This window comes from Lolium perenne, chromosome 4, assembly GCF_019359855.2.
Source record: "Lolium perenne isolate Kyuss_39 chromosome 4, Kyuss_2.0, whole genome shotgun sequence".
Lineage (NCBI taxonomy): Eukaryota > Viridiplantae > Streptophyta > Magnoliopsida > Poales > Poaceae > Lolium > Lolium perenne.
Window position 1 is genome coordinate 261,251,684 of NC_067247.2, and position 9,812 is coordinate 261,261,495.

Here is a 9,812-nt window from a genome sequence, read left to right on the forward strand (position 1 = left end):
AACATCTCTGAATAACAAACATATTGAAGATCAGTTGTACTTGTCGGCCCAGACACCATCTTCGATCGTAGTGACTTTCCAAGGGTACGAGATAAATGGGAATACATTTTACACGATCGCCCAAGATAAAAAGAGCACCAACCAAAACAGTGGTGTCCGGTTTGATGCAATAATGAATGAAGGCCCAAATGACACATATTATGGTTACATAGAGGATATATGGGAACTTGACTATGGACCTTCTTTTAAGGTCCCTTTGTTTAGGTGCAAATGGGTCAACAAAACAGAGGCGGGGTTCGAGGTAGACAAGTTGTATGGAATGACAACGGTGGATCTCAACAATATTGGGTATAGAGACGAACCATTCGTCCTAGCCAAGGATGTGGCCCAGGTTTTCTATGTGAAGGATATGTCTACCAAACCAAGAAAAAGGAAACATAAGGAAACAAATACATCAAACGATGAGCCAAAGCGCCACATAGTTCTTTCTGGAAAAAGAAACATCGTGGGAGTGGAGGACAAGACAGACATGTCGAAGATTATAATCAGTTTGATGAAATTCCACCCTTCAGAGTGAACATTGATCCAAGCATCAAGTTAAATAATGAAGATGCTCCATGGTTACGGCCGAAGAAGATTAATTAAATGATGAAGATGCTCCATCATCAAGTTAATTGAAGAATGTTCATGGCACAAATGAGTATCTCAACATGGCAATCAATTTCCCATTTATTTTTGTGTAATCATGTAACTGTATGTAAGATATTAAAAGTGGAGATGCGCCACGGGAGATTTCCCAACCCTTTCCCCAACACTGTTAGATGAGATGTAGTCGTTCAGGGGCTTGCAGGAAAAAATTCCAAGGCGCAGTTTCTGAAGATGCCGTAGGGCGTGTGCACCAACGACATCTTCGAGAAACTGCGCCACGGGAGATTTCCCAACCCTTTCCCCAACACTATTAGATGAGATGTAGTCGTTTAGGGGCTTGCAGGGAAAAATTCCGAGGAGCAGCTTCCGAAGATGTCGTAGGGCGTGTGCACCAACGACATCTTCGAGAAGTCGCGCACGGAGATTTCCCAACCCTTCCCTTCATCCATGGGAATGAAACTCTGCTTGGCTTGTTGATCTGCTTGGCAAGGCGTATCGATGCTCCTTTTATAGGCACGGCACCTCTTCTACTTTGTCTTGTTCCTTCGACAGGGCGTCGTGCGCTACATGCTTTATCTCATCGAGCAGTGCGTCCACCCATGCGTTCTTATCCTGCCGACATCTTTAGTCCCGGTTGTACCACCAGCCGGGACTAAAGGTTACCCACACGTCCTTATCCCACCGACAGTTTTGTTAGATGACACAAAAAAGGATCTTTAGTCCCGGTTGTACCCACCAGCCGGGACTAAAGGTTACCCACACGTCCTTATCCCACCGTCAGTTTTGTTAGATGACACAAAAAAGGATCTTTAGTCCCGGTTGTACCCACCAGCCGGGACTAAAGGTTACCCACACGTCCTTATCCCACCGACAGTTTTTGGTGCCACTGCGTTCCCGCCTATTTTTCTTCCCGCGCTTTCCACTGCTTCCCGCCTCCGTCCTCCCGCCATTTTTTCACTATATATATGTTGGCTTGGCCTCCATTTACATATCACATCTAGACTCATATCTGCAAACGCTCATCACCAGGTCACATGGCTTCCATCGTATCTCTAACCCTCCGGGAGGCGGAGGCGCTTTGCGCGTCGAACTACCCCTGCCCGCCGGGCTACCGCGTCCCTACCGGCTGGTTGCTGAGCGTCGGAGGGGTACCGGTCCCTCCTGTCCCTCTAGGTGTGGCGCGCGAGATGGCCATCACGAACCACTACTACTTCGAGCTCACGCCAGAGCAGCGGAGGAATCCCTAGTGGCATCCCGACTACAGCCCGACTTGGGAAAGCTTCTTCATCAATCGGCGTGAGAGGGCGCTCGCCAGGCACGAGGAGGGCGGCCCGCCTCCTTCGAACTTCAACGAGGCCGGCCGTCGGCTGTGGTGGCGCGACCGAACTCTCCAGGGCGTCATGGCCCACCGTGGCCCCCGCCTGCGCTACCCTCAGTCCCAGCCCACGCGTGCTCTCCCGCCGAGGTTTGACTACCGCGACCCCGATGCCAGCGACGATGATGACGGCGACTACGATGACTACAGTGGCGAGTACTATAGGGCTAGGCACGAGTATGTCTGAATGACTCGAACAGTCGAATCTGGCCATGTATCTTAATTAATTTTCAGTTGAGCTAGGCACGAGTACTATAGGGCTAGGCACGAGTACTATCTGGCCATGTATCTTAATTAATTTTCAGTTGAGTTCTGTACTTTAATTCCACATGTAATCTGGCGGGAAACTTTTCTCATCATCAGCGTCTGCCACAACGACTTTATTGAAAATACAATAAAATAGATAATTAAACAACTAGTCTAGTCGCGATCTACTCGTCGTCGGAGGTTGTCTCGGTCCAAATGTCGTCCCACCGAGGGTCGTTGTCGGCCCAAGTTGTATTCGGGTTATCGAGCTCGAACACGGCGATGGCCCGACGGTGGCGCCTGTTGGACCTGCGTTGTGCCCGGAGGTCAGCGAAGAACGCGGCGGTGTTGTCGACGTCGTTGGGGAACTGCGCCCTCCACTGGCGCATCAACTCCTCGTTGTGCTCGGCGATTGCGATCCGGCGCTGCACCTGGCGGTGGCGGCGACGGTCCTCGTCGTCGACGAGGCACGGCGTCGGCGCGAGGAACTCCGCCTCCTCTAGCGATTCGACGTCTGGGAAGTTCATGTCGCACCGTGGCCGCCGAAATCGCCATGCGGCCGCGTCGTAAGCGCGCGCCGCCAGCTCCGGGGTGTTGTACGTGCCGAGGGTGAGCCGGAAGCCACCGGCGCGCATCTCGGCGTAGAACCTACCGTTCGGCCGCGCTCGGACGCCACGGAAGCCGGACGAGCCGCGACGGCGCGGCGGTATCCCGGCGACGAATGAACGGAGGCGACGGCGACATGTGGTTCCGCGCGCACGCGGCGCTTTATAGCACAGCGACGCGGCAAGTTTGGCGACAGGTGGCGCGGGTAAGCGGCGGGGCGTGGCACGTGGAAGCGGCGACGACAGGTGGCGCGGGGAAGCGGCGGGGCGTGGCACGTGGAAGCGGGATCTACACGTCGCACGGCGGTGGCGGCGGGGCGAGGCACGTGGAAGCGGCGGCGACACGTGGCACGGGGAAGGGACACGTGTGGCGGTGGCGGTGGTGGCCAGTACATGGCGGTGGCGGTGGTGGGCAGTACACGGCGGTGGCCCGTACATGGCGGTGACGGTGGTGGCCAGGCGGTGGCGGTGGCGACGGTGGCCAGTACACGGCGGTGGCGACGGTGGCCTGTACATGCATGGCGGTGGCGGCGGTGGACACGTGTGGCAGTGCGGTGGCTTTTTTTCATTTGAAATAAGGCGGGAATGAAACTTTTAAAAAAGTGGCCTTTGGACCCGGTTTGTATTACAAACGGGACTAAAGGCCTTTTTTGCGCGCAGCAATAAAAACGAAGCAAAATTGGCCTTTTGTCCCGGTTTGTATTACAAACCGGGTCCAAAGGGGGGCCTTTGGTCCCGGTTTGTAATACAAACCGGGTCCAAAGGGGGGGGGTTATAACTGCTCGCCTCCTTCCTCGCGCAAATCAATCGCGCGAGGAGGAGAAACAGAGCGCCGCCAGGCTGCCCGTTTGCCGCGCCACCGCCGTCGCCCACCGCGCCGCCCACCGCGCCGCCCACCGCCTCGCGCGCCGCCGCCGCGCGCCTCCTCCGCCTCCACCTTGTCGCGCGCCTCCTTCCTCTGCCGCGCCCGCGCCTCCTCCTCCACCTTGCCGCGCGCCCGTCCCGCGCGCCGCGGCGCCTCCTCGACCGCCGGCCGCCGCCAACGCTCGCCTCCGCCTCCTCACCGTCGACCTCCGCCGCCATCGACGCCACCGCGCGCGCAGGTATGGTGCTCCCCTCTCCCTCTCCCTCCGGCCGGCCGACCGGCGGCCGGCCAAGTTCTTCTTTTTTTTGTATTTTTTGTTAGATTGTTAGATTATTTAATTAATTAGTAAAATTAGTTAGTAAAATATTTAGTTAGTGTGTTAGTGAAAAATAGTTAGAACTTTAGTTAAAACAATAGTTAGAAAATTAGTTAGTGTGTTAGTGTAAAATAGTTAGCGCGCAAAAACGCCGGCGCCCCCCCAAATAGAGATGTACGCCGGCGCCCCCCAAATAGAGATGTACGCCGGTGCCCCCTTACGCGGTAGTGCCGGCGCCCCCCAAATAGAGATGTACGCCGGTGCCCCCTTACGCGGTAGTGCCGGCGCTCTTGCCGGCGCCCCCCAAATAGAGGATGTACGCCCGGCGCCCCCTTACGCGGTAGTGCCGGCGCTCTTGCCGGCGCCCCCCAAATAGAGGATGTTGTGCCGGCGCCCCCTTACGTGGTGTGCTGACGCTCTTGCCGGCGCCCCCAAATAGAAGATGTTGTGCCGGTGCCCCCTTACGCGGTAGTGCCGGCGCCCGCCGCCGCGCCCGAATAGAGTATGTAGTGCCGGCGCCCCCCAAATGGTAGTGCCAGCGCCGACTAACATATAGTGAAGTTATTTTTTAATTTATGTTAACGTTGGTACATATATATATGATTTGTTTTCGTAGCTACGATGCCGCGACAGCCGCCGCGCCGTGGTCTGACTCTTCTAGAGGAGATGGAGCAGATGGGGGAGGTCCGGGACTGGGCTCCGCCGGGGTGGCACTGGGAGGTCTTAGCTTCCGGGTCGCGCACCTTGGTGCGGAATCCGGGTCCCGTTGTCGACCCGGATATTCTTTGGTGGAGGTCTTATGGGCCACGGTCGTTTCAGAGGGAGCCGGCCCCGCCGGAGGAGGTAGCTCAGCGCATTGAAGCGGAGGACCAGCACGTTCGCCGTTACATGTACGCGTTAGACAACATGTATAGGACCGGATGGAGCGTTATGCGGGGATCTCATGTTAGCTATGCTCCCGTTGTTGTTCCGTGGCTTTGGGGGTACACCCAGCGCGGCTCAGGACCCGGTCGGCGCCCTCTAGGACCCGGTCTGCGCGGTTGAGTGGTTGTAGTAGTGATTGATATGTATTAGGGTTAAATAAACATGAACCCGATCTATGTATGCATGTAATCGCAGATTCTGCTTTCAGCACTATATTATCGATCCTTAGTTAAGAACTACATATGTAACTCCATTTTCAGTTTTCTGCATTATCCTTAATTTGATCATATGATGGTTCCTATGTATAGCTTGGAGGTCGTTGTAGAAAGCATGGACAGAGATGAAATTCAAGAAAATTTCATGGAGGAACTCATAGCAAACGGTACTCTGGATGATCGCGACGACGACGTTATTCCAGATGATGGCGGTGACGATGTCACCGCAATTTATTTGAATGACTCCGGTGAGGGAGCGGAGAATATTGAGGAAGAAGATCCTAGTGGCGCCGGTGAGGAACAAGATCATCATAATGGCTCCCGAACTGTAGTTATCACCAAGGTATATAAATTAATTAAGCCGCTGTTGATCGACTAGATGCATTAACTAATTAAATTGTGCTGACTATGAACTATTTCTTTTTTAGCCCTCCGGATCGAGCCCTTCTGTAAAGTCGAGGAAGCGAGGCCCGGCCAAAAAGTTGGATGATGGTGTTAGGCACGACATCACCCACATCGAAAAGGATGGTAAACCGATTGCTCCAGAGAAAGGTGCAAAGGCATTTATAGCTCAATGCGGAGTGCTTGTTAGGGACCACGTCCCGATCACCGTTCGAGAATGGCACAAGCCGAAGGGACTAGTGCTGTCTGCAGAGGAAGAAGCTCAAGGTCTTTATATCGATGATGTAGCCAAAAACAGCATTATGAACAAGCTCATGTCACATTTCAACATAGTACCCGAAGAGGGGGGTGACGCTGAAAAGGCCAAGATGGAGCAGGCCCTCCGCGAGTTTGGCAAGAAGAAGATGGCCGAACTATTCAAGAGCCACAAGAAAAGATTGCGCCGCCTTATCAAGTTAAAGAAGACTCCGGACAGTGAGAAGGTAAAAAATCACTGGGACGAATTCGTGAAGTACAGCACGGAGTCAGAAGAATTTAAGAGAAGGTCGGAAATAAATAAGGCAAATGCTGCGTTGAAGCTATATCACCAAATTCTCGGGTCCAGTGGATACGGGGCTAACCGTCCTAAGTGGCAGGCAGCTGAGGCGGAACCCGACCGATAAAGGGATCAGATTAGGGACACACGGTTGGATCGAACGGTGCAAGGAGTGGTTCTACGGGATTGGGGGAACGTTGGATCCAGAAACAGGGAAGTGCATCTATAAGAAAGCTCATCTGAAGGTTCCCATTGAAGCCCTGGAAAAAGCACATAGGGACGTGGAGGCGGGGTTGTTCCAGCCCGAAAGAGAGAACGATGAGCTGACACGCGCCCTTGGGAACAAAGAACACGGCGGACGAACACGAGGCACAGAAGGCTCCGTTCCGTGGAAGTATGGCTTTCCTGCGGAAAGGAAGAGATTTCCTGATAAAAGCCATGAGAGGAGGAAGGCAAGGGAAACAGACCTTCGGCTAACTTAGAGCAGGGTATGAGCACCATGAAAGCCCAATTAACCATGGTAACCCAAGTACTTACATCTCGAGATGGCTCGGGGGGCAGTTTGTAGATCTGCCTTGCTCAATGCCCTCGCCCCGCTGCAATCTCAACCACACCGGAAAAGCAGCGTGGCTTCCTCTCAGCAGGTGGATAATGATGATGATGATGACCAGGTGGTCGAGCCTCCTCCCTACCCCCCCGTGGATGATCTCACTGAGAGCCGTCCTTGTGAGCTGCATGTTAAAGTTTTCAACCTATCCTTCAAGGCGGCGGTCGGCATCCTCTTACCTACAAGGTCTTACCATTGCCGTCCGGTCCAAGACGACTTTGCTGTTGTGATGGTGGATGAAGTGTTGAGAGATTATGAGGGGTTGGTGCTTGAGCACCCTGCAGGTGAAGATGGGGAAATCAAAGAACTGGGAGAAGCCCGTAGAACCACTGTGCAATGGCGGAAGGAGAACATTGTGTTTCCAGGTGAGAAGCCAACAAGCAGGCCACCTCCGCCTCCTCCGCCACCTGTGCAGTCTCCTCCGCGTGATGATTCTCCTCTGCGCGATGATGATTCCCCTATCCATGACCAGTCTCCTCCGCGTGAAAATACTCCGCCGCCTCCTCTTCCTCGTCAGGAGACTCCGCCGCCTCCACCTAAGCAAAAGAGGAAGCGGTCTGCGGCACCTCCTACAGCTCCGAAGAGATCATCAACTCCAATGAGGGCACAGACTCCAGAGTTGTTACCACATGAGCAGACTGAAGAGCAAAAGGCGTTTCTTGCGCCGAAGAAGATGTTTATTCCACCGCAGACAGTGAAGCACTTTGCCGAGACGAGAATGAAGAGACCTGAGCTGAGAGCTGATTATGACCGCTCTCTTGGACAGTCCTCTAGAGCGAGCAAAGAAGCAAAAAAAGTCGCCCAGCTTGGACAGCAGGACATTCAGGCCGTACCCCACTTCATCGTGGAGCCCTATCATGATCCAGAGACGGCATCGATGATCGAACGGGCGGCTAGAGCTCAGTGAGCATCAGTTCAGTATGAAGATTACTATCCAACGGCTCAAGTGGTAAACAAGTATAGATATGGATCTGATCTCGTCAAACCTGGCGAGCTCGCGCGTCTAGGGACTCAGATGCGAAGGTTGCATGACTGGTACCTGAAAGCCTGTCGAAGATGTGAAACCTACCTCACGGTGTATCTTAGAGATGAGCATTACTTCCGGGGGGAAGACGAGATAAACCTTGAGTTAGAAGAACTGTTTCAGTTATTCAATCAAGACGCCCTCGACAAAGCTGTCATCAGTTACTACGCCTGTAAGTGATTTATTTGTGTAATTAAGTTTGTAGCTCATTCATTTGCACTAACAATTATCCTCATTATATTCTTTGTGTACGCTATACATTTAATTATGCAGAATGAAGAAGCTGGAATACAAAAGAGGCAAGCTCCTACCGCTGGGGTTCATAGACCTAAACACAGTTCATGAAGTTACGGTTCGACGGTACCCCAAGGACACAGAGGACAACATCGTAATGTTTTTAGAGAAGCAAGCAGACAAAGAGGATATATTCTTTCCCTACAACTTCAAGTGAGTGTTATATATAACATACATTATGCTTGTGCACCTTCCACTTTATTCTCGTAATCATTGAGCTATGCTTGTGCAGTTTCCACTTTATTCTCCTAATCATTGATCTTCACCTTGGAGTCGTAAACGTCATGGACTCGAAACGTAAAGAATATGCGGAATGGGCGGACATGGCTGCCATCCTCCAGAGGTAGTTTCAATCAATTTCGTATTGGCATCTTCATCTGCTCTAATTCGAAGATATCATCAACTAATCAATTACTCATTTACTCATTATTTTTTGCCGGGCAGGGCTTGGAAACGGTTCATCAATACTGTTCCGGGTAAATGGAAACCGGAGCTTACATTTAAAGATTACCCTGTAAGTAGTACTATATATATAGCTATGTCCGTGAAACTTTATATATGATATTTACTTTCAATACGATGCTTGATTATTAGTTTGATCGAACTATTTTTTCGTAAAGTGTATGAGGCAGGAACAAGGGAATAACTTATGTGGATACTACGTCTGCACCTTCATGCGTGACATGTCCTGTCCCAAGGGTGGGGATGCCCAAATACACCACACTCGTGTACGATAACAAAATTTCACAATTAATCTTAATTAGTACCATCTATTGTATTGAGTTCCATTCATATATTGATCTCCTTTTTTAAATATAGATGACACGCCTGCGGGACACTCTCATAACAGCGGATCAAATAAAAGCAATTCAAGAGGAAATCGCGGGATTCTTTATTACCGAGGTCCTTACCCCAGGTGGAGAGCACTATCGGAAGATCGTGACGGCGGACGAAATTCGTCGAGGAGATGTTGTATTGTAAATATGCATGCATTACGTGTACTGTGTTGACTATGTCATGTACAGTTGACGATGTCTATATATATTCATGACGATTTTTTGTGGTTTTCTTGAATGATATATATGCATTGCTGAAACTCTGCCGCGGCAGAGAACGCCTGCTTTCTGCGCGTCAGAGAAACGCTGGTACAGCCTAAATCTTTGCCGCGGCAGAGAAATAGCAATTCTCTGCCGCGGCAGAGAAACCTAGGCCCGGTTCGTACCACGAACCGGGACCAAAGGCCTTCCACCGCGAGCTCCCTGGCCGCACCACGTGTCGACGCCTTTAGGCCCGGTTGATCTTTGAACCGGGACTAAAGGGTACCCCCTTTAGTCCCGCCTAATTGGTCCCGGTTCGGGAACCGGGTCTAAAGGCCCAAATGGACCGGGCCTATTGCCCCTTTTTCTACTAGTGCTCCCCAGAGTAAGGAAAACCAACTCCCGTTCAGGATGGATCGCAATCACCCCATTACCTCCTTCAAACTCAAGATGGCGTCGTTCAGATGGTTCCAATGTGACATAATGCTTTAGAGTCCATTGTTCACCACTGTAGTCCTCCAGAACCCAAACTGATAGCTGGGTGTCATCGTTATTATGATCAATATGCACTGAATACAAGCGTCCTTGGCACAGACCAAGGAAGCTAGAAAGTGTTTGGTTGGGTGTAGGGATTTTTCGCCATGTCTTCCCTTCCATGTCAACCGCGAGTAACAAAGATCCAATTACTGGGAAATGCATAACGCCATTTAAGAATACAC

At 51.7% G+C, this 9,812-nt stretch overlaps 1 long non-coding RNA gene across 1 annotated transcript; it reads left to right on the plus strand.

The window, feature by feature from the left end:
* The first annotated feature begins 8,330 nt into the window (after window positions 1–8,330).
* On the plus strand, window positions 8,331–8,784 carry LOC139839033 (uncharacterized). The gene is made up of 3 exons (XR_011756776.1): window positions 8,331–8,399; window positions 8,501–8,570; window positions 8,677–8,784. It is a non-coding gene; the product is annotated as an uncharacterized lncRNA (long non-coding RNA).
* Window positions 8,785–9,812: the final 1,028 nt, after the last annotated feature.